The sequence below is a fragment of the Dipodomys spectabilis genome, unplaced genomic scaffold, assembly GCF_019054845.1.
Source record: "Dipodomys spectabilis isolate Male_0828 unplaced genomic scaffold, ASM1905484v1 ptg000001l, whole genome shotgun sequence".
Classification (NCBI taxonomy): Eukaryota; Metazoa; Chordata; class Mammalia; order Rodentia; family Heteromyidae; genus Dipodomys; species Dipodomys spectabilis.
The window spans coordinates 9,615,269-9,640,722 of NW_024870678.1; the positions used below are offsets into that span (position 1 = coordinate 9,615,269).

The window sequence follows — 25,454 nt, forward strand, 5'->3', positions numbered from 1 at the left end:
GTCCATGGTCATGGATCTTCTCCCCAGATGTCAAAGGGAAGCATGGAAGGCCAGCCAAGGTGGGGACAGAGGAGGATCCCTTCAGGCCACTCTTGAGGACTACATGTGAAGTTATAGGGTGAAGTACAATCTGTAATGGAAACCCAAGGATGTTGAACATCCCACACTTACGGAATGTTAACTGAGGAAAGCTGCAGCAGTGAGCAGATTCTGCCTAAGAGAGAGACCATGTGGGCTGTAGCCAACAAGACCAAGTGGGGCTTCCAAGTCCTGTGGACCTGCCATCATGCTACCATGTTCCCCAGATGTTCAGATCTGGAGCTACAGGACAAAGTTGGCTTTACTGTATTTTAGTCTTGCTTTGGGCTCTTTCTATATTTTTCACCTTTTAAAACTTGAATAGTCTATTAGAAGTAGAAGTAGATAACATTGTGTTCTTTATCCATGTTCACAAGGGCTCATAGCTAAGAAATCAGAGCTAAGAGTCTCAGAGGAGATTTTGAACAGCGCAATAGTAAGATTCCAAGGCCTCTTGGAGATAGTCATGAGCCTTTGGGTCAGCAATGGAATGTTACAATTTGAATATGACATCCTCACAGGTTCATGTAATCAAAGCTTGGTCTACAGCTAATGGTACTGTTTTGGAATGTACTGGAAACTTTAGGTGTTAGAGCCTCGCTGGAGGAATCATGTCATTGGGGATGTGTCTTGGAGGGCTAGCATTGGCCCTTACTCCTTCATGTGCTGTTTTCTGTGCTTCCTGTGAACAAACAGCCTTTGTTGTATACTGCTGCCACAAGGATGGTGTGCCTCATAATAACTTACTAGGTAAATCAGAATTAATCTTTCTTGAATAGTATTTTTTCCCAACATCTCTTTTGTGTTACATAGGCATGAACTGTGGGAGAGGATGGGAAATTGAAGTTGACCACATATATAAGCCATTCTTTCAATTGAACTCAGTATAAAAAAAAAACATGATGTGATGCTTAATTTTCTCATAAGTGAATCCAAGGTTGACAAAAGTAACAGCCAAGGGGCATCCTGTTCTTTTGTAATGAATAAAGGTAACTCAGCTACGTGAAAGGCATTCCTACTGTTTTCAGTGATTCAACATTGTGGTGCATGAGTTCCCACATCCTGAATAACTAATTAAATTATTCATAGGATGATGAATTACAATACAATCATCCCACTGAGTTAATTTTGTGACACTTTTTATTATCAGAGAATATTTTAAAGTCCTACAAATAATTTCCATGAGAAATGAAATATTTTGTTATATCTTGAAAAGGTTATGAATTGCTGCTTGCTATTGACAGCAAATTTTTACAGATTCTATGGTCTAAAGCTGAGACTTTCATTATACTTTTCATTGTACTGAAACTAAATTAAAGCTGATCTTATTACAGGGAAAGAATTGCATACTATTTTAAGAACTATTTTCGCAAACTCTGGCTTGTCATATAAGAGACCAACAGAAAAACAGCAAAGATTTATTAGAAAGAAAAACACGATTGTCATAGCAAAATGACACTTGCAATAAGCTGGCTATTTCAAGCTAGTTAGAGTTCCTACAATAAAAATATCCTCTTGCTACGTGGGAGGTGGCTTTGGAAGGCTTTAGTACCATGAAGAATTGTAGGTTTTTCTAATCATTTTCAACTTTATTTATAAATTCCTCATCTCGTTCCATAAAAGTTTCCAAATGGGAGGCAGGAATACACATCAAGCAAGGGATTTAAAGACAGATGTGGGAGAAAAGAGTCTATGAAAAATGAATGGCAGGCATAAGTTAAAACAATAATGTAGAAGATAGACAGGTCCTAGAAAATGAAAATAATTCAGTTTCTTGGGTCTCTGGCTTATGAAGTATTTTTGAAGAGGCCAGCTTGAATTATTTGAAGAAACAGGAGCTGATTTCAGGAACTGAAGTGTATGGCTCATGTGGTACAATGCCAGCCTTGCACCGAAAAGCTAAGCAAGAGTGTAAGGTACTAAGTTCAAGTCCGCTATTTCTTTTTATTTTTTCTTATATTAAACATGATACTGAACATTAGTAAATGTCCAATAGGAATCTAAAAGTAATTGCCACATTGATTAGATTCTAAGACGCTGTCAGAGTAAACAAGGTTGGTTGTGTTAACAAGCAACTCCAAAGATTCAGCAGCTTATAGTAACCACATTTGTATGTTTCTCACTCTGCAGTCTGCTGCAAGTGGGTATCAGAGATAGAAACCCAGGAGTGAAGGTACAATATCCACCCATGATTTTGTTAAGGAAAAGGGAACATAGAAAGTCGTGTGGTGTGCAGGTTCTAAAAGCGATGGAAGCTTTGTTTCCGACATAATGATCATTTTAGAAAGATGGAAGAAGTGCTGTATGGCTTATTTATGTGATATTTAAACATAATAAACAGTTTATACTCTTTTTTTTGTCAGTCCTGGTTCTTGAACTCAGGGCCTGGATGCTGTCCCACAGCTCTTCAGCTCAAGGCTACACTCTACCACTAGAGCCACTTCCAGTTTTCTGGTGGTTTATTGGAGATAAGAGTCTCACAGACGTTCCTGCCTGGGCTGGCTTTGAACTTCAATCCTCAGATCTCATCCTCCTGAGTAGCTAGGATTACAGGTGTGAGCCACGGGCCCTTGGCAACACTGTTTATACTCTTAAGTAGTTTATATCCAAAATGAGAGGTAAACATGTAATAATATGAGACCAGATAATGATATCAGGTTAAAAGACAAATAAATTTTAAGTATCAGAGACAGATAACAAACAAGGAAAACCATGTATTCTAGCATTAGGTTTGAGCTGGCATATGCCCACCTTTCTTGGCAATTGTCTTATTTAACCTCAATGAAAGGAATGTAGAAAGGAAATGGTATCTCTATCACTGGCTTATTATAAGGATTAATAGATAGAAAATTAATCCTGAGGCTGGATTGTGGTTTAATGGTAGAGAGCTCATCTGGCAATAATCACGTTTTGGGTTCAATTCCTAGCCCCAACAAAAATTAAAAAGGCAAATATAAAGTTCTTATCAGGAAGTAGAAGAGGGACTCTAGTGGTAGAGCACCAGTTATGAACAAAAATTCCAAGCTAGACTGTAAAGCCCTGAGTTCAAACCCCAGTACTGCCATAAAGTGCCTATCACATAGTAGACAATTAACCAGTGATAATTATTAAAACACCCAATCTACGAAGTATTATGCTATATCATAGTATGCCTGTCAATAACTTATTCCTAAGTATGCCTAAATTTTCAATCCTAGTAAATACAAATTCTAATCTGCATATATCATCATTTTAAACATATATGTGTAAATTCAATGATAATTTTTAATTTTTTTAAAACAATTTTTATTGTAAAGAGGAGTTTTATTGTACAGAGGGTTACAGTTAAGTCAGGTATTAAGTACATATCTTTTTGGCGAGTGTCACCCCCTCCCTCATTTTCTCCCAGTTTCTCCCAGTTTTTCCCCTCCCTCTCCCCTCCTTTCCACGTTGTCTATTCATTTCCAATACTGTGTCTAGTGAATATCACTGTTGAGCTGGTTAACCCTTTGTTCCAACATTTCTGTGCTTCCCCTTCCTTCCCCTAAAACAGATAAACGTACATATAAGACAAAAGGTCCAGAAATAAAAAACAGTGACAAAAGGGGGAAAACAGGAAAAAGAGTCACAAAAAGTATAATTAAAACAAAACTCGTTTCCATTTCTTGCAATTCATCTTATAAGCATCATTTTATATGATTATATGATTATATTGAGCCCTTGTGATCCTCTCCTAAGATTCTATGCTTCGATCAGAAGGAATTTCATTGTTCTAGTCATAAGGAAATGGAAAGACTTGGAAAAAATTATATTAAGCCAAGTAAGCCAGACCCAAAGAAACATAGATTGTATGTTTTCCTCATATGTAGTAATTAGAATGTGCCTATAAATCTACAAACAACCACAATGGATAATAAAAGACAAAAATTTATACTTGGACATGATACCCTTTTTAATTATATAGAATTTTCCCTCTATACTTCATGAAAGATACATACATGTTATGCTTATTATTTTGTAGTGACCTTAACTATTAAGTTCACATAATGACATGTGATATCTTTTATATGTGAGAGAAAAATTGAGAGGATGAAATCAGAATAGTGAAATAGATGAATGAATGAATCATAAAAGGAAAAATTTTTTGTGAAATTAGATACATTTTTCTATTTTGAATATCCTGATTTAATCCTATCAAGATTAGAATTCTTTTCTACATTATACAGATAGGCTCAGGGAAATCAAGTAGTTTGCCCATGAGCACACAGAGCTTAAGAGCTAGAACCAAATTGAAAATGCAAGGTAGTCCTAAGGCTTAGGCACCAAAATCTTGATATTAACTCATTTGTGTGTGTGAGTGTGTGAGTGTGAGTGTGTGTGTGTGTGTGTGTGTGTGTGTGTGTGTGTGTGTGTGTGTGTGAATCCTGGGGCTTTAACTCAGGGCCTAGTCACTGTTCCTAAGCTTTTTTTTTGCTCAAATATAGATCCACAGCTCCACTTCCAACTTTTTGGTGATTAATTGGAGGTAAGAGTCTCAGAGACTTTCCTTCCCAGGCTAGCTTTGAACTGCAATTCTCTGATCATAGCCTCCCAAGTAGCTAGGACTACAGGTGTGAGTTACTGGCACCCAGCTCATTCATCCATTCTTATAATCCTTTTATCTATCTCTAGTACAATCTTTGTGTCTCACATTCCAAATATACTGTTGATACTCATGATAAACCTATCAACATATAATCATTAGCAGTCTCTGTCCTCCCATCCTACAGCAAGCATAAACAGGAGAGGAACGACGATCCATCCCCCAGAGGGACTGGAGGCCACCATCCTGGACCTAAAATTGCTTTTTACGTGCATCAATTGAAATGGCCTCCACATAGCAATTAGATTTAATGAAGGGAAGCTGCTGATAACCAGGACAGGCTGCCAGACCTTCTGTTGGTTATTTTTAGAGAAAATAGATTGTACAACCTGTTTGGCTCCAATTCCTATCCCTCCAAAATTGCATTTTCTAGATAGATTTTGCTTCTTCTTCTTCTTCTTCTTCTTTTTTTATAAATTAGTAAACAAGAATGGACTCCCCCGAGATCGCTTACTTGATAGCTTCAGACAAATGCTATGATAAAAATAGGACATATGGTGATTACCTATTCGATCCAGAGACAAATAGACATACGTGTGTATGTATATATCCATGTACCTGCACATCCATCCATCCTTACTTGTGCTTGATATCTTTTGATATGTTGCTATTCAACTGTATGTATATGACTTAGATCTTTATTCCAACATTTTAGACCATATTTAAAACTGTAGTTTGTTTGTATGCCGCTGAATACTTTTTTATTTTTAGAACAAGTGGCTGGAAGTAAACAATCCATAGCTACAACATTTAGGATTATCTTTGTTGTTGTTGTTGGTTGTGTGGCCTGAAATCTGGGCCTGGACACTGTCCCTCAGCTCTTTAGCTCAAGGATAGCGTTCTACCATTTGAACTACAGTGCCACTTCTGGCCTTTTCTGTTTATGTGGTGCTGAGGAATCGAACTCAGGGCCTCATGCATGCAAGGCAAGCACTCTACCACTGAGCCACTTTCCTAGCCTAGGGTTATCTTTAAAAAAAAAAAAAATATATATATATATATTCATATATATATATATATATATATATATATATTCTTTCATTTTGTTGAGACTAGGTCTCAATATATAACCTAACCTAACATAGAGCACACTGTGAAGCTCGCCTGGCTTTATACTTACAGTACTACTCCTGTCTCCATCTCCCAAGTGCTAGATTTCAGGTATGTGCCACCATTCCTGGATTTCAGAATGCATTTTGATGTCAGAGCTACCTACTGATGATTATCTGCAGAATCTGCCATTCAGGGAAAGATGGCCAAAAGTCAGTTACAAGACCTTCAGAGTTATAAGACAGAAATGTACCATGTGTTTTTTTTGTTGTTTCTTTTTTATGTTCTTCCCACATGGTATAGCCCCTGTTTTCACTGTATTTGATTCTGATGCCCTGCATCTTGTATATACATTTTTCTAATTTGGGGAGTGGAAGGGAAATAACAAAATGCTGAAATAAAGATACAGGTTGACCCACTGTAACAATGAGATGATGAAAACGAACTTTTCAACTGGGAGGAGGGGAGGGAGGAGATGGGGTGCTGGGGAGGGAGGGGATGGTAGGGGAAAAACAAAAGAGGAGGTAACAATGCTTGATAGGAAATATACTCATTACCTTACTCATGTAACTATAACCCCTCTGTAAAGTATTTTTACAATAAAAAGATATACAAAAAAGAAAGCCTTGTATAAATGCTAACAGCTGATTGGTTATTTTCTGAGGCCACATATTTCTCAATATGAAGTTTAAAATGAGATTAGAGATGCATAACATGCATTCTATTTGCATCTATTTTAAGTTATTTTCCTAACAAAGTGCTGAGCAGACTGCACCAAGATGACTAAAATATGTCCTTTAAATAATAGTGTTATTAGGGTCTTTTCAGGATTTTTTTGGTTGTGTTTTCCAGTAAGACAAGCAGAATGGCATTTTTACATAGCATGAAAATTCATTATTTTAAAGAAAACATGAAAATATAATATGATAGCATTTTAAATTAAACCAGGTATTTCACTGTAAATTAAATATGAAACTGTAAGATGTTGAAAGGAAACTTTCCTTATAAAAGATCACATAAAACTTTTAGATACTAGGTACACTAAATGAAGTGGTACAGACCTGTACGTTGAAGCAAGAGGATCATGGGTTCAAGGGAGCCTGAGCTACAGAGCAAAACTCTGCCTTAATAATATTATCAACAAGGAAATTGCATGCCATGTTCAAATAATTAGATGACAAGTGAAAATGAAGAACCATCAACCCTAATGTGAAACTGAATAAATATTTGATATTTTCCTTATTTCCTTAATTTAAAAAAATGAGAACACGATGTAATTGGTTTTAGCTGGTGAAGAGTTTTGGTTTTTGAAAGGTATTTTATTTGTTTTGTGAGGCAGATTTGGGGGATATGTCAATTCTTTCTGTACCTCATGCTTATATGATAGTAGTTAAGTTTTGATATGCATGTGGTCCCAAGTTATCATTTACACTCAAAGGGAGGAGGAAATAGGATGTATGCATATGGGACTTTTCATAAGTTTTCTTGCCTAACTTATACCTTCCCATAAACTTCTGTATTTAATTTGTCATCAGTTGTCCACAAAAATATCCTACATTGTTTTCAGCATAGATGGATAATGGAGTAAGATTCATGACTCCATTATAGAAAATCTTGGAAACAAGGAACTCTTCATATCAGAGAGGTTCCTATTCTTTCTTTCTGATAAATGATGCTGGTCTCGCCTCACCCGATGCCTCTCATCCTCTGTGAGATCAATGTCTGGACAAATAAGCAAAAATCCTATGAAGGAAATTATGTAATAAGTATGCATTTTTCCTCTGTATTTGTATTGACGTACTTTCTTTTCAATCATTTGCTTATAGAAAAGGCTGATTGTTTCCGAAATTCAGAAATGGGTCAAATGTCATCCTCACCCTTACCCCAGCCCTATATCAGTGCTTTGTATAGCACTGGGCATTAGCACATAATGAAGTCATTCTTCTTTCTTCTCAATAATCACTAAGAATTGACTGCTATGAGGAGTGATGTTCATATCCATAATCTTTTAAAACTTTATTCAGGGTGGTAAATCTAGTATTTGCAGACTCCTGAAGAATCAGACTAATGATTTTTTAAAACAAATTCTTGGAAAAATTTGGAATAATTTTCTGGCAAACTTACTATCAAGCCTTTTTACTAGTCACAGTGCCCATATAAAAATGCAAAGAAGTGACCTGACTTCTTTGACATAAGAATGGCAAATCTGCCTAGATTGAAGAAACCAAACTCAGGTTCTTTGCAGGTTTTGATGATTTTAATTTACTGACACTTGAAGAACTGCAAATCATTTTTGCATCATGACTTGACATAGGGAATAGATCATAAATTCAAAATCATCTAATGTCTACATTTTGCAACACCTCTTAGGATTGCTCAGGCTTCCCAGGCATTTGGGTAGCTGGCTGTGAATTGCTCTGGTCTATTGTCAGGTGAAAGAAGGGTAACGAGAAGTCATTCAGTGTGAATGAAGCAAGCTGGACTTCAATGGCCCCATTCAATGCAGAGTGAATGCTTTTGTTAGGAAGTTTCAGGTTTCCTTGGATTTTGCCAGAGACCTAGTATATGTGGAAATATTTTATATAATTTCCCATGCATAAACAATAAAGCCTCATTATTATACAATGTTAATTTGTATCCTTAACTTTGTAACACCCAGCGGAATTTATTCTCACATGCACATTGGTTGTCTCTGTCATGTCTTTTCTCTTTTTCTAACAGTTAAGGGGCTGCTATTCTGAATATACTCCATTTAGGTATGATGAGTGAATTACCTGAAGCACAAGGAATCAGTACAAGGTTATGCTCCCAATTAATTTATGAGGGAAAAAAATCACACAGCTAATCTACTTGGGAAGAAGGTGGTGAGAAGGTCATCATGATACTCAAAATAGTTGGGTTTACGGGAAGAAGAATCATATTGTGTTGTCTTCCACTAGGGGTTTGTAATGAGGTACAAAGGGATAGGAATACAAGCTTACATCTGCATCATCTAGGTTAGTGCTAAATCTGATCACGTGGAAAGTCCCAGTGTATACAGGAAATTCTGCTTTTGCATGTAATAGTGAAATATAGGAAGCCAAGAGGATGTACTTGTATTCCAGTAACTTGTAATCTTTCTGCAAAAGCAAGGAAATAGTCACTAACAGAGTAGGTTGGAATAATTTTTAACTTGATCTTATAGACTTTTTTATTTTTTATTTATTTATTTATTTTTTGGTCGGTCGTGGGGCTTGAACTCTGGGCCTGGGCGCTGTCCCTCAGCTCTTCAGCTCAAGGCGAGCACTCTACCACTTGAGCTACAGCGCCACTTCCAGTTTTCTGGTGGTTTATTGGAGATAGGAGTCTCATGGTCTCTCCTGCCCGGGCTGGCTTTGAACCGCGATCTTCAGATCTCAGCCTCCTGAGTAGCTAGGATTACAGGCGTGAGCCACCAGCACCCGGCTGATCTTATAGACTTTTATCTTCTGTTGATAATTGGTGGTTGGTAGACATATGCAGTAGCATTGTGGTCCTTAAATCAGGGAGGGATGATTCACCACACACACACACAAAAAACATTCTGTATATGAGGTTAAAAAAAAACACACGTGAAAATAAAAGTCTTATTACTGAGCAAAGGCTGAACTGGATGATTTGCATAAAACTGGCTAAATTTCTTTCAGCTAATTACATCTAATGGAGTTTTATTTTTACGATGTAGACTGATGTCGTAAAAATTAGACAAATATCTATCACCATAGAAAGTCTTAGATTTGTAAAATTCTGCAGTTGATTTGGACCATTCATTTTGCATAATTTAAAAAGTAGATCAGTTGTTATTAGTATGATTGAAAGAGTTTTTCTCTTGTGTATTTTTTTTATAACTTTAAGGTTTTATTTACAGTCTAAGACAATCAAACTTCCTTATGTTTATTTTTCACTATACCACTGAGTCCTGGTTGCTAAAGTGTGTTCCTTAGGACATCTGAATTACATTTAGCTGGGATGCTTCTTAAAAATGAACATCTTGGCTCAGGTGGTCAGGTGCCTGCCAATGAACATAATGCATCAGATAGCAAGTTTGAGTGCCAATCTCAGAAAAAAACATGAAAAACAAAAAAATATGAAAAAGAAAGAGAAAAAAGAAAACCTATTGAATGAGAAATTTAGAGAGAATTTCAGAATTCATACAAGTAACCCTTGAGACATTTACACAAATCCTGACTCCGTAAATTACTTTTAAGAAATTCAAGCTTCAGAAAATACTTCTTTGAGTAACATGGAATTTGGCTTATTTTTCTACTGCTCTTATCTTCCCTAGATCCTCCCTAGGTCCCCACTTGCATGTTGATGATCAAACTCATGGTTTTGCACATGCTGGGCAAACACTCCACCACTGAGCTACATCTCCAGCCCTTGGTTGTGTTTTTGTCATTGTTTTGAGATGAGGTCTTGTTATGTAGATCAGACTGGTCTGGAACCCTCCTGCCTCAGCTTTCCAAGGGCTGAGTGTACAGGCATGCCTACCATGCAGAATTAAATGATTTAATTAACACAGCTCAGTTGAAGTATCATTCAGTTCATAGAAGCTTCAAAAAGTAAACCTCTATTTTCTGAAGCCAAGAAAATACCTAAGGAAAAAAGACAAAAGGAGTGAGTTTTGAGGGGCCAGTTTCAGTTTGAAGTAAAATTAAAAATGGAGGCGAGAAAGTAGGAGCAAAGAAGTATTGTTTAGGGCTGGACCTCATTCCTAGAGATTTCTGATTCTGGGATGGGTCCAAGGAATTTGTATTTTTACTAGGTTTTCATGTGTGTTTACTTTCTGTGGCTGTTATAATAAATCAAAAAACAGTGTTCTAAAACTAGCTAAATTTATTACCTCACAGTTCTATGAGGCCATAATTCACAGGTCTCAAAGGGCTGAAATCAATATCCAAAGATTTATGAAGCACAAAGGACTGCTAAACATTCTGGAGGCTACAGGGAAAAGTCCATTTCTTTTTCTTTCCTAGCTCCTGTCTGGCTATCACACTCGATGTCTATGGTTTCCTTTTTTAAGCCCATAGTCTGGCTTACCTCCTTGGTCCTTACCTTACTCTCTTCACTAGACTGTCTTTTGTCATTAAATATTCATTAGGTAAGGCCCAAGTGAATAATCCAATCATCTCCTCCACTCAGAGTCCTTACCACCACTTTCTTCTCCTCTTTCTCTTCTTTCTCTCTCTCTTCTTTAACACATATGCTAGGAATGTGCTGTCCCACTGACATACATACATACCCACAGCCTCCAGGGTCTTTAATCCTCATCATAAGCAAAGCATCTTTTGCAGTATAACATATTAAAGTCTCAAGTTCCCATGTGATATTACTGGTGGTCACCAGATTGTATGTTGAGCTCAGAAGGGTTGGAAAGGGTTAAAAAGCATTTCACTGCCAAGGGCTGGATCACAATCTGGCATCTCTTTGAAAAAGACAACAAAAGCTGGAAGGGCACTAAGCAGTGTCTTTCTCAGTGTATTTGTTCTAACTTGTAAGATAGCTTTAAGTTAACTTCCTGAAAGAAAAAAGCCCATAATGGTAGCCCCCAATTTTGGCCATAATACAATAATATGGCATAAGAGAGACAAAAAAGACCAACATACAACAACAACAAGCATGAACAAGTCAGTGCCAAACAGTACTGCTGGCCACCAAAGACTTACAAGCATCCACTCTTTAAATAGTTTGTGTGTGTGCGTGCGTGTGTATGTGTATGCCCTCTTTATCTGAGGGTTCTGTATTCATGGATTGAACAAATCACAGATAAAAAATATTCAAAAAATAAAATTACATCCATACTGAACACATGAAATGTATACTTTTTCTTGCCATCATTTCCTAAACAATACAATGTGACAACTATTCACATGGGATTTTCATTGCATTAAATGTTACTGGCACTCTAAAGATAATGGTAAGTGTATAGAAGAATATGCAGAGGTTATGCGAAAACAATATGCCACTGTACACAAGGGACTTGAACATCTGTGGATTTTGGTATCTGCAGACATCCTGGAATCAGTCTCTCAGAGCTATCAGGGGTGAATATGCTACATGAACTGGAACCCACACACATACACATACATACATACATGCATGCATACACACACATACATACATACATACATATATGCATGCAATTTAGACAGGCAGAAACCCATGTTGACTTTCAACTTTTAATGAGCCTAGGGCTCAGAATTAACTTTCAGTGATGTTGTGGACTTACAGAATATTTGCTTGAGAGGAAGGAAAGCAGGGCAGTAGGAAACTGAAAAACAAAAACAAAATTAAGTTTGGAAGAAGACCTTAGACTTAGGATTTTCTTTTTTTTTTGATTTCAGATTTGAGGCTTTCCTACATTTAATCAGGATTCTCTAGAGAGAAGCAGTAGCAAATATACATAGATTCAAATATGTGAGAGGGGAGGATTTATGTCCCATGCAAATATAGAGGCTAAGACTTCCTACAACAAGCTGTCTACAAGCTGGACACCCAGAAAAGATGGTAGTGTGGCTAAGTCTACATCTGAGAATCTCAGAACCAGGGAGGCCCGAAGACAGAACTGAGAGGCCACTGGAGCATCCTAGAATGCAAATGTTGGAGAACCTGGAGTTGGAATGTGCAAGTGCCCAAGAAGGGGACTCCAGCTCCACGAGAGAACAAGGGGATTTCTGTGATCTGTGCAGGCCTCCAGTCAATTGGCGAATGACTCCCACACTGAGGGCAAATGTTCCCTACTCAATCCGCCAACTCGCATGTCAGTCTCCTCTGAAAACACCCTCATGAATAAAGCTTTACCAGCTCTTTAGGTGTCCCTTAAGTTAGTCAAGTTGACGCTATCACAGAGAGAAGAGAGAGCAGCACCCACAATAAAGTTCCTATAAAGGTTAGACACAAAGAAAGAAGAAATTCTTTTCCTTTGCAGAAGAAAACTAAGAAAGGCAGGGAAGGAGATCTGGAACAGTTTTCCCTCTCCCTGCCTAACCCCATCTGGAGGAAAGCAAACAGTCCTTCATTTGAAACCTTTTCCAATTTGGCAAAGGGTGATTTTTGCCATTGGGAGCTTCTGTTAGCATAGCAGGATATTTGCCACTTCTCAGTAGAAGGCAAGGTTAAGGAGGTAAAGTTTATTCAAGGGAAACTTTTCCATTATACCCATTAGGATGATATGAGAAAATCAGATGTAAAGGAAAATGTAGTTTTGGAAATAGTGTTAAAGTAGTAGGCCTCAGTGATGTGTTAGGCACTCTCCACGGATTATCTTCTAACATTATAACCATCTATGAGCTTGTCCTTGATTAGAAACATTACTTTTTCATTTTCTACTATTAAGTTTATAATAGAGCCATACAAATCTCACTAATCAGAAAACAAGATTTTTTCTTAAAATAAAGCCATAAGTCAGCATTTAAATTTAAAAGTAAAGTAATTAAAAGAAAAATAATTTGTTAATTTTTTTATATTTTTATTTTTTTTTTATTGTGAACATACTGTACAGAGGGGTTACAATTACATGGGCAAGATAATGAGTGCATTTCTTATCAAGCATTGCAGCCTCCTCCTTTGTTTACCCTTCACATCCTTCCCCCCATCTCCCCACCCAATCCTCCCCCCCCCACCAAAGTTGTAAAGTTCGTTTTCGACATGACAACTTGTACTTCTCATTGTTGCAACGAGTCTACCTGTATCCTTAAACGACTTGTTTTTCCCCTTCTCCTCCACAAATTATACCGACATCAAATATAGTGAAAGCAGGGGTTATACTGTGGGGGAGGGACATACAAAGCAACAAAGAAATAATCTTATAAATGCATGAAAGAAAAAAACATTTAAATACATATCTAAGGGTTCATTTTCCTAACATCACATTATCTGACCTTTTCTGCTTGACTCATACATATACTAGATATTGCAAATAAGGGAAACCATGGGACCTATGTTTCTTTGGGCTTGGCTTACTTCACTTAATATAATTTTTTCCAAGCCTTTCCATTTCCTAACAAATGGGGCAATGTCATTCTTTCTGATGGAGGCATAGAATTCCATTGTGTATATATACCACTTTTGTTAATAAACAGTACACAAAAATCATGGATATAGTAGAATTAAGTTTATTATATATTCAAGAATAAATATTGAAGCCAGGTGGTTTATGGTTGTAATCCTAGCTACTCAGGAGGCTGAGATCTGAGGGTCATGGTTCAAAGCCAGCCTGGGCAGGAAAGTCTGTGAGACTCTGATCTCCAATTAATTACCAGAAAACCAGAAGTGACTCTGTGGCTCAAATGATAGAGTTCTACCTTGAGGGAAAATGCTCAGAGACAGCGCCCAGGTTCTGAGTTCAGGCCTCACAATCCACAAAAAAAGAGGAATAAACATTGAGGCCCCATGACAGACTGAGATAGTTAAGAAAAATGAAAATGATGGTCTAAAATGGTTTTTCTTTAATAAGATTGTCAATCATGATTTTCAGTACCATCAGCATGAAATACTTGCAGTCATGTACCATATTTTCTTAAGACTACTTATGCTTGTAGATATTAACTAATTATACCATTTATATAATATATACTCTTCCTCTGGGCACTTTTGTTTTGACTATTTCCTTACTGGGTCAAGGTAACATTAAATTTTCATTGCAGAATGGACCAAATCTGAAGTCTTTATACCATCTTCAATGATCATTTTGGGGCTGATCAATGATATTATGGAAGATTTCCATTCTTTTCATCTGAAGACCAGCATTTCTTTAAATATGAGAGAAACAGAAAATCACACATCTGATTTAATGTATTTTTTGCCACGTCCTTCCCCCTGGAATATGTCTGGGATCAAACTCAAAGAGACGAGATGTTTTACTAGACTTCCTTAGGCTAGTAAGAATTCTTTTCTTGAAGCTCCACCTCTACTCACAGTTTTATGAGACACATACAAAACATAGAAGAGTATCATAGCAATGATTAGCTAGCAAGCCTCTTTATTGGCTCCTTTAGCTACTCTCTAGCTATTAAAGTATTCTTTATAGCAGAAATAATTTTACTTATTTACCAGTTTTGAATAATTGAGAAAGTTCAGTTCAGTTTGCACTGAGCACTGAAACATGAACTCTACTTTTTATGTCTGAAAGAACAGAGAGTTCCAGGACATTGCAATTGAGATCATTTATGAGAGGACTTCATGTAATTAAAGATAATTGATGCATAAGTTATGCAATGAAGGCTACACGAATCTAAGATAGGGCAAAAAAAGTCTCTACCTTTAGATAGAGGAAAACATAAAACTTAGAGTAATAGCAACCTGTACTAAATCTTATCAAGAGAACTCTATTTCTAACTGGCATTTATGCTATTTTTGTGGCACAGCAGGTAGCAGAACATAAATCTTGCACCAAGAAATTGAAATCTACTTTAAACACCAATAGCAAATTGATTCTATACTCTTGAATAGGAATTAAGCACAGAGACTAGGTACAAGCCCCATAAAAGGAAGCATGCATACACATGTGCACAACTGAACACTTTCATGTCTATATATGACCAATTGTAATACTATCAATTCTTGAGAATTCCTGGTACAACACTTCCCATTATTCCTTTTTACCAAGTTTTATTTAACGCTTGTAGCTTTATCTTCTGATGTTACTGAACCATCTCCTAACATGTACGTATTTTCTGTTGTGTTCAGAAACTTTTAGACATCATCTGAATTTCCTTGGTCAGGATAAATGAAAATTTGGTTGTTTATAGTAGTTTATTACTAATGGAAAATGTAGTGCTCTTACTATGTACCCATCTTGGAATTACTCATTATCACTTTCACTGTTACTTTATAGCCTTTTTGTTTTTTACTGGCATTTGTAATTGCTTTTCTTTATTTTTCATCCTATTTTCCCATGATCACCTATACCTTATTTTTCTAAGGATTTTTCATATTAGACATTCCACTATAATTTCCTTTTCTCTTTATGGATTTCTCCAACTTTTCCTTCTGGTCATAACTGCCACTCTCCGATCCCTACTGCATAACTGTCATTGCCTGCCTTAAGACTTCTTTTACCATCTCCTGAGCTATATCCAGGAAATTTGGATTTTGTATCTTTCTCTTTCCTTGCTATTGTTTACTTCCTTTTCTCCAAGTACATTCCTGAAGGTAAATTTCCACGTCTTGTTTCCTGGCTGAAAAATCTATTTCATACAACTGATGAGTTTGGCTTTATTATATAAGAATCTTCCCCCCCCTTCTAATAATATTTCAGAATTTTTCAGTTGTATCATAATAAACTGTTGTGGGCTTCATTTGCTTCTCATTCTGCTTTGCTAACCTGTCTGTCTTACTACGGGCCTCTTGTTTGCTAAGCTGATACTCTACCAGTTGAGCCACCTTCCAGCACTATTTTTTCTGCACTATTTTGGAGATGGAGTCTACTGAACTTTTCTACCCATGCTGGCCTCTAATTGTGATCCTCCAGATGTCAGCCTCCAAAACAGCTAGGTTTATGGTCATAAACCTTTGACATCCAGCTTTGTATCTCCTCTTTTAATCAGATACTCTGGACCTTCACAGGTAGCACTTACTGTGGATCCTCTCTTCATTCGTTGTTCTGGACAATTGGTAAGGACTTTCAATTTAGAGAGACACATCCTTTGGCTTTTTTCTATGTTATTTATCTTCTAATTTCTTTATTTCCTCTGATACCTTTTTCTGAAATTCATAATACTTAGATGTTGGAATTCCTACACTAATTTATTTAATTATTTATTTTTCCGTGCCCTCCTCCTAGCTTCCCTTTTATGCGCACATGTATATACCATCTGTGGCATCAAGAACATAGAGTTATCTAAAAATGATGTGACAAATTAAGGAAAGATCTTTCTTGAGTCCTGTTTATTTTGTCATATCCCGTTGCATTGTGAATTTAACAGCCACATATCAGGGAGACCATATGCCATTTCTCTCTCTGATCTTGGCTTCTTTCACTCAACATGATTTGTTCTGGTTCTGTCCATTTCCCTGCAAATACCATTGTTTTGTCCTTTTTAATGGCTGCATAATATTCCATTGTATATAGGTACCACAGTTTTTGGATCCATTCATCTGTAGTGGGGCATCTGGATTGTTTCCATTTATTTAATTATTTAGTTTTTTATTGTTATTGTAGAGGTGATATGCAGAGGGATTACAGTTGTGTGAATCAGGTAATGAGGACAATTCTTGAACCATGTCTCCCCTTCCCTCTGTCTTTTCTAGTTCTTCCCTCCCCTTCCCATCCACAAGATGTACGGTTCATTTTCCACAGAGTGCCTAGTGAGTACCGCTCTTGGATTTGTTCACCCTTGGTTTCACCTTTTCTTTGCCAGCTCTTCCCAAATACAAACAAATAAGACAAAAGGAAAAGAAAACAAAAACAGCAACAACAGCAACTAAAAAAAATCTTTTGTTTCCTTTTTTTGGAGTTCCTTTCATAAAATATTATTTTATATGCTCATATGCACATTGCTATTTGAGCCTTTGTCATCCATTGCTACTCATATCCTCTTTTACCTCAGTGTGTGAATGTCTAGAGATGTATATAATTTATCATGTCTGCATGTGTGTGTGTATTCTTTCATCATTCAGGGTGTTTATATGTAGTTGTCACAAATGAGGGAAACCATGCCACCTGTGTTTCTTAAAAATATAGAACGCTTCATGAATTTGTGTGTCATCCTTGCACAAGGGCATGGTAATCTTCTTTGTATCATTCCAATTTTAGTATATGTGCCTTGTGCCTTGTATGTTATTCTTTGTATTTATATCATTTTATTTTGAGAGTTTTCCTTGACTTTCAAACCTTTTTTTTCTTTTCTTTTTTTTTTTTTTTGATGGGGGATAGTGGAGGAGTTTTAGAAAGGGTTTATTTTAGTGTAACATAATGATGTAGGGAGAAATGGAAAAAAAGCAGAAACATTTTCTGCTCCCCATACAGGAAATGGAAGTACAAACTGAAAATGGTGGCTCTTTCCTACCGAGAGTTTTTTATGCTTTAGGAGCTGGGGGAATCTATATCTATATCTATTATAGTCATCTAGCAACCCTTATAATTTCTATTTTTTAAGATTGGAACTATACAGACTTTTATGTTTAATTTACAAGATTTATCTTGTTCTTTGTTATGTTTATGGACATAATATCACCTTAGAGCTCTGTGAGCATACAGATTAGAGGATTTCCTTTTCTTACTTTTTAAATGTTCAAATCTTGTTTTATTTCCTCTAGGATAATATTGTCCTAATACTGTAAACTCCATTTGGTTGTCCATATATAGTTAGGAGAGTCATTAAGAAGCTGACTAGGAGTTCTGTGTGTAGACTGAAGGTTAATTAGAGAGTTTTTAATTTTGCTGTTTGAGGTTGGAGTTGACGATTTCATTGATAGCCAGAATTCCAGATTATGGTTCTACTTTCTTCCTATGTGACCACTCAGTATATTTCTCTGGAAATAGTCTTGCCTGGGACAGATAATAGCAGTCATACTCTATAGAAAGTTGAGAGAGGGAAGATGAGTCTCTGTACCTTCTATACAGTACAGCCTTTTTAGATCTGTTTCATTTACTACTCATCTGTAGAATTTCTTCCTTCTTGACGGTTTTTCACATTGGTTCTTTGCTGTGTGCTTGCTTGGTAGCTTCATGTAGCTGTAAGTCTTTGCTAGCATTGAAATCATGACTCTGAGAAGAGGAAAGATAACATTTCCTCAAGCCTTTTTATTTAACCCCAAATTTGGACTCCAGCAGGCCCTTTTTGTACTAACACCTGTGAACTACTAACATAGAGTATGGAAAATGTATGGATAGTGGCTCAGGAAGGAGGGAGATGCCTGTGCATGGCCCTCACGAGAGCATCTCATAACCTTGATTTTCCTTGTATGGTAGTCTTCATTGATAGTAAGGCTATCCAACGTTCTCCTATATTCAAGTGCAGTATCTTAAGGACTGAGAAGTTTTGGTGATTTCATATAGAACAAAGCAAAGTAATCAGGCAATCATCTAGGTACTTTGAGACATGCGCCTTGAAAAGGCAGATTTGGGGGCCCTGTGTTTCGCTTTATTAAGTGTTGAATTTGACTTTCTGATGCATTGTCTATACAGCCCTATATTCCGTCTGTGTGGTTTGAATTTTAGAACATAGTGGGTATTGCTTCATGAAAAAACAAACAAACCCAAGAACAATCATGGGGGAGTGGGGTCTGGGCCTCGGCTCACTCTTTCTTAGCTTTTTCTCTCAAAGCTAGTGCTCTACACTTGAGTTACAGCTCCACTTTTGGTTTTTTGGTGGTTAATGGAAGGTAAGATTTTCATGGAATTTCTTGCCTGAGCTAGCTTCAAACTGTGATCCTCAAGCTTTTCCGGCTCCTGAGTAAATAGGATTACAAGCCTCAGCCACTAGTGCCTGGCTAAATTTTGGGATCTTTAAAAGATCCAAATTTAATTTTTTGGTTACATTTGTCAGTCAAATTCTTCTTGTACCTATAGTCAGGATCTTACTGATGTTGGAATAAATATAAGTGGCTCTCAAGAACATTTCTCATTTCAAATTATACTTTGGAGGATTTTTAGTTTCTTTGGTGAATTTGCCTTAATTGCTACCGTGCATTAATAAGAGCTTAAATCTATGTAATATGGAGAGTTAGTTTTATTTCTAAGAGAAAACTTGTTAACTGTATATTGACAAGTCTTTAGCATTACTAAATAGTACATTTGATTTTGAGGTCACACATCCACATTTTTTTTATTACGAAAGTGTAACTGTAAAACATGGACTCAGAGCCTAACACAAAAACTAAGGTAACACATATAATTAGACATATAACCAGCAGTAAAGCTTAACTATTATACTATTTAAAGCAGCATTTGTAGTTTTGTTTATGCATTAGTCTGAGTTATAGGACATGCTATTATACAATTGCTGTATTTTTTATGTTGCTAGTGTTTTATTTTGGGAAACAACTTGGCTGTTCTTTGGAGCTGATTGTGGTTCCTAATGGGTATCAGGGGTGTGTGTGTGTGTGTGTGTGTGTGTGTGTGTGTGTGTGTGTGTGTGTGTCTGTGTGTCTGTCTGTGTGTCTGTGTGTGTCTGTGTGTGTGTCTGTGTGTGTGTCTGTGTGTGTCTGTGTGTCTGTGTCTTGGGACTGGAACTCAGGACTGGAGGGCTGTCCTTTAGCTGTTCACTCCAGTCTAATGCTCTACTGCTTGAGCCACAGCTCTATATCCTTTTTTTTAGTGGTTAATTGGAGACTTTTCTGCCCAGGCTGGCTTCAAACTGTGACCCTCAGATCTCAGCTTCCCAAGTAGTTAGGATTATAAGTATGTGCCACTGGCACTTAGCATGGATAAAAAAAATTAAATATATGTATCTACACACATGATTATGACTTGTTCATGGGAGCTGTTTGTTCTACCAGGTGAATGTATTATGACCAGGAAGAGAAGATCCATGTCAATCCTTGAATCTCATTGATGTTTTACAGTGTTCTAGTGTATTACCTTGGCAAGTTCATAGCTGGACATAGCCATTTGACCAATTAATGAGAGGAACACTTATGAGGTGTTGGGAATGTAGCTCAGTGGAAGAGCATTTGCCTAGCAAGTGCAAAGCCCCGATTTCAATCCTTAGTTCTGAAAAAAAATAGCTTTTTTCATCAAATGTTTTTATCTTTAAAATATTATTTTTCTTGAATTGACATTTGGGCATTTTAGTTTATTCATAATGAAGGGGTCAGCAAAAGATGATCTAAGAATGCTAGAAGCAAAGACTGAAGCTTAAAATGGCTTTATGAGATGGCTCAGAGATCTGCACCTATAATCCTGCAACTTGGGAGGATGAGATAGAAAGATCTGGTGTTTGCGGCCAGCCTGGACTACTTAACAAAATTGTCTCAAAATAAGAAAAAAAAGTAATTTTATTTGGAAGCTTTGTCAGCATATGAAGACAATGCAGAACATAATCGAGTTCTGACTGTCATAATCTTCCAGATGGAGAGATAAATTAAGACAAAGAATTAATCTGAACTAGAAAAAAAAAGAATTGCCATCACTATCTAAGACTTTCCTGTGCAATCATAAATGTATTAAATTATTTTTTTCTCCTAGTCTCGCTGTGTGTTAATTTTCTAGCTCACTAAGTTTCCCTCAGTAGAGAGGTTAAGCTTTCCATTCATAGTCAATTTAAGTTCTGCCTCTTGAGGTTTTAAAAAAAAATGTCAGAAGGCAAGTGTCTCTCTTTAATTGATGTCCTGCAAAGAATAAGGCAGTGGAATCCATTTTCTAATGGCTTCTCATTTCACTGATGCCACCTCAAAGGCATGACACAGATGGTGGAGCACTTAAAAAAATAATCATGAATATGAGAAATATTCAGAGTTCATTCTTTCTATATTCTGCTCAAAGTTAATGGAAAGAATGTAAGGCAAAAAAGCATTTGCCTACATAACAATAGCTCAAGTTGAATGCATTTAAAACCCAAAAAGGATAAAACTTGGTAGGCTTCTAATAAAAAGAATGTGTAGGATTTAGCAATTTAGAAAGAGAAACAAATCAGCCTATTCTATTTTGCTTTTGTGTAATATTGTAAAAAAAAAAACTCTTCAAACAAGTACATGTATCAGAAATGATAAAGGGGGTATAGCAATGTATAAACCATTACTAAGTTAGACCCAATGTATGTGGCTTTACCGTCCTGTATGAGCTTCTGTAGAAGACTGAGTCTAGTAATAAAAAAATAAATAATTTGTACTCAGGTGCTGTTGGCTCAGGCTTGTAATCTTAATTACACAGGAGGTTGAGATCTAAGGCTCTCCATTCAACACCATCCTAAGTAGACACACCTATAAGACTCTGATCTCCAATTAGCCAACAAACAGCTGGAAGTGGAATTGTGGGTCAATTGGTAGTGTCAGCTTTGAATAGGAAAAAACTAATGGAGAGCTTGAGGCCCTGAATTCAAGCCCAAGTACTAGCACACATGCGCTTATAAGCACAAATAATAATAATAAAATACATAAAAATAATTACTGCAGTTGATCTTAGCCTTTTCCGTGCATCTTTACTCCCTTGGTGGAAGATAACACTCTTATTTCTGTTTTTGTTTTTTGACTGTTAGACAACCTCAGTTAAAACTCAGTCATAAATGCAGAGTTTAATCTCTCCTAGGTGTCTGTTTTTCCTTTCATGAGGTTTCCTTGCCTCTATCCCAAGGTGACATCAGAGTGCAGAAGGAAATGCGCATTTTCTCAGCTTTGGCATAGTGTTGTGGGAGACAGTAATGCTCTGGGGCTGTCTTTGCAGTCCTTGTGGGCCAATATGAAAATGTCCTGTCACCTGGCTAAATCCCCAGGTGCTGTGGGCCATAGCTGTTTGGGGTGCATTATTTTTTATATATCTCAGGAGCATTAGCTGCTAAGCTTCATTGTCCTCATCATAGCCTTTGACTGTCACTTCATATCGTCCTGGCCCACTAGGGTCTACCTTAAAAACATACATACACACATATTATATGTAATATAATCATATTATTATATATCATATTATTTTGTATATAATATAATATAATAATGTAGTATATAATATGTTCATACTATATATTATGCACTATCTTTAAGTATAGTAAATATTGGGTGTAAGTAGTTATATAAGGGGTTTTCATCCAAACTTGTCAGTTTATGGGTACAATGCATCTTAATCAGTGTCACCCTTCCATCATTCTCTCCCACTTTGACCACATTTTAGCATGCAATTCAGTGACCTAAAGTGCATTCACATACTGTGCACCTGCCACGACTATTCATTTACAGAATTTTCTAATCCTAAACAGATGGTGTACCCATTAGACAATTGTTCCCCATTTTGTTTTCCTCACACCTCTTGGTACCTTCTAGATTTTGTCCCTACTCTATGGACTTCATGTAAGGGGAATCCTTTTCTTCACTTAATCTAATGGTCCTTACATCTCATTCACTTAGCTTTTATCAGATTTTCATTCCTTTTTAATGATTGGATACTATCCCACTATATGCACATGCCCCATATTGTTTATCTATTGTACTTGGGCTATTTTCACTTTTTCAGTATCGTGAGTATTGCTGCTATGAACTCTGATACACATAAATCTGTTTAAATTCCCAGTTTTAATCCTCTTGCCTAGGTATTTAGGAGGGAATTGCAGTGATTAAGTTGTACCTATTGGAGCTCTAGGAACTTGGAACTGTTTATTCCATATGTACTGAGGTAGACAGATTTTGTAAGACAGTCTTCAAATCTGTTTGGATAGGTAGTTTTTTCTTCACCCTTGACTCCCATATGCTTTTTTGGTGGTGGCTGAATATGGATACTTAAATGTTAAATACTTAAATGTTGCTGGGATGTTCTTTGTACAAAAGAACAATTTACCCTGATCCCTGATTCCCTCCCACCTCTCTGATTTGAGATTTCTGCCCTAGGAGGAAGAAATCCAAGTCACTCACATCCCATTTTTTGACTCACATCTTTCTTCTGTTTTGTCCACCAGTAAGATGACATTTTATCCCCTTTCTCGTTATTGATAAATATTCTAGCATATTCTTTTGCCTTTTACACGAGGTTTATAGAAAAACATGTTCATATCTCTACTTTGCTTTTGAGGTGACAGAATATAGAGTACTTATTACCACCAAGGAAGTCAGGACATCAAAACTTTATTGCGTTCTGAACATTAACAAAGTTTTATCTTGAGACTCCAACTTTCAGCTTGAAGTCTAAATTCTTTCTTTCTAATGATATCCATAGTTCCTTAAACAACACTGCCGTCAAGTCAAAGAGTGAGGGATTTCAGAGTAGAAAAAAGTGTATATCAGAGTAATGTTTCAAAACAAATACCCCTAATGCATTAGGCATACCCGTCACCCAGTCCATTTTCGGGTCAACTTCTCTTCTTTGCCCTCATGCAGTGCCATCTGCCTCAGCTCCGATTTTGGTGAATGCATTCTGCTCTGAGATTCTTGAGAGAGACTTTCAGTATCTACCCATAGCAGAAATATGTCGAGTCTCTTTAAAGATGTATTGAGGACTGTCTCCCTCTCCCTTTTGCACTCCCTCTCTCTTCCTCTATTTAGAGAGGAGAGGATTAAAAAAAAAAACAGAAAAAAACAGCTGTTCTCTTAAAAACAAATTGCATGATTGACTCTGCTTGCCTAACAGTCTGGTACTCATTACATTATACTCTGTGGGGAATCAAACATCAGGTACTTTAGGACAAAGAGAGTAAGTTTCTTACCTGGCTGCTTTTCATGGCTTACTGGCAAGGATGTGTGCTTGAAATGGAAGCTACAGTGTGCTGCCTTTCATTTTATCAACCTGAACTGATGAAGAGAACAAATGTGTAGACATTTTATAAACCTTTCCAAGATAAGTGGGCTGACCTACATGGTAAAGTAATAAGGATTATGGTATCCTTATGTATTTGTATGCAAATATGTTTCTATCCAGAGTTATGACCTTGAACTTGAGCTTCCCACAGCTACATAAAGCCTGTTTAGTGATGCTTATAAGAAAAGAAGTAATGAGGAAATGTGAAAATTAAAAAAAGTATGATTAAAAATTCATTAAAATCATCCCTGAAGTGGATGCTTCACAGAAGTTTAAAGAAAATAACTAAAGGAACCTTTTCTTTGCTTGCTTCCATTTTTTAAAGTAAACCCAGTGATACTCACATGCCCTTATTAAAAAGTCAAGTTCAAAAAACAATTTTGCCTTCAGTTCTATATTTTATAGTGTGCCCTTTGAAATGTTCTCTGATGGATTTTGGCTGGTATTGAGCACTATATGTTATAAACAAAATCTAAAGTTACACATGAATAATAATTTGTAGTTTAGTTATTGTTAATTAACATCATTTAAAAAGATCATTTTTGCCACTTCAAGTTATGAATGTTATATTTCTCAGCATCACTAGTGCAGTCTCGCTGTTCTTAAGATTTCACCATTAACAGGTTGTTTGACCCTTGCCTGCTCTGCTTTGTCCCCCTATGTAACATGTAATGTTGACACTTGTGAGCACCATGTGACAGATGCTGTCCTAAGCCCTTTACACAATCATCTCTTTTAATTCTCAAAGTATCCAGAGGAGGTAGCTGCTTCTATTTGTCTATTTTGCACATGATGAGGTTGAATGTTAATAGAGTTAAAGTAACTTGTCCAGCAGCCCATGGCTAATAAGTCCTGGCAGCAGTATTCCTGACCAGTTGGCTTCAAAGCCCAAGTCTTCATTTCCATGCCCTTTCCTCCTTCTCTTTCTAAACTCATGATTTTTTTCTTAAGAAAGTTAAAAAACAATCAGGTGCCAATGGCTCATGTATTCAATCCTACCTACTCAGGAGGCTGAGATCTGAAAATTGCAGTTATAGACCAGTTCAGGCAGGAAAGTCCATAAGACTCTTATTTCTGGTTAACCATCAAAAAGCTGGAAGTGGAACTGTGACTCAAGTGGTAGAGCATTAGTCTTGAGCAGGTACTCAGGAATAGTACCCAGGCCCTGAGTTCAAGTCCCAGCACTGGCACCCAATAAAGTTAAAAAAGAAAAGTTCTTAAATCAAGTAAAAGTATCTAACCACATAGTATATTCCTGCAAGCTGACATTTTCATATTGAAGTGGAATGGATCCTTTAAAAAATGTTT

The 25,454-nt window shown here is 36.7% G+C and overlaps 1 protein-coding gene and 1 pseudogene across 1 annotated transcript in view; one reads left to right on the forward strand and one right to left on the reverse strand.

The window, feature by feature from the left end:
- The window catches only part of Slc35f1 (solute carrier family 35 member F1), a 350,701-nt gene that overhangs the window by 117,975 nt on the left and 207,272 nt on the right, over positions 1 to 25,454 (forward strand). The window lies entirely within an intron of this gene.
- Positions 17,441 to 17,538, reverse strand: LOC122103457 (annotated as a pseudogene).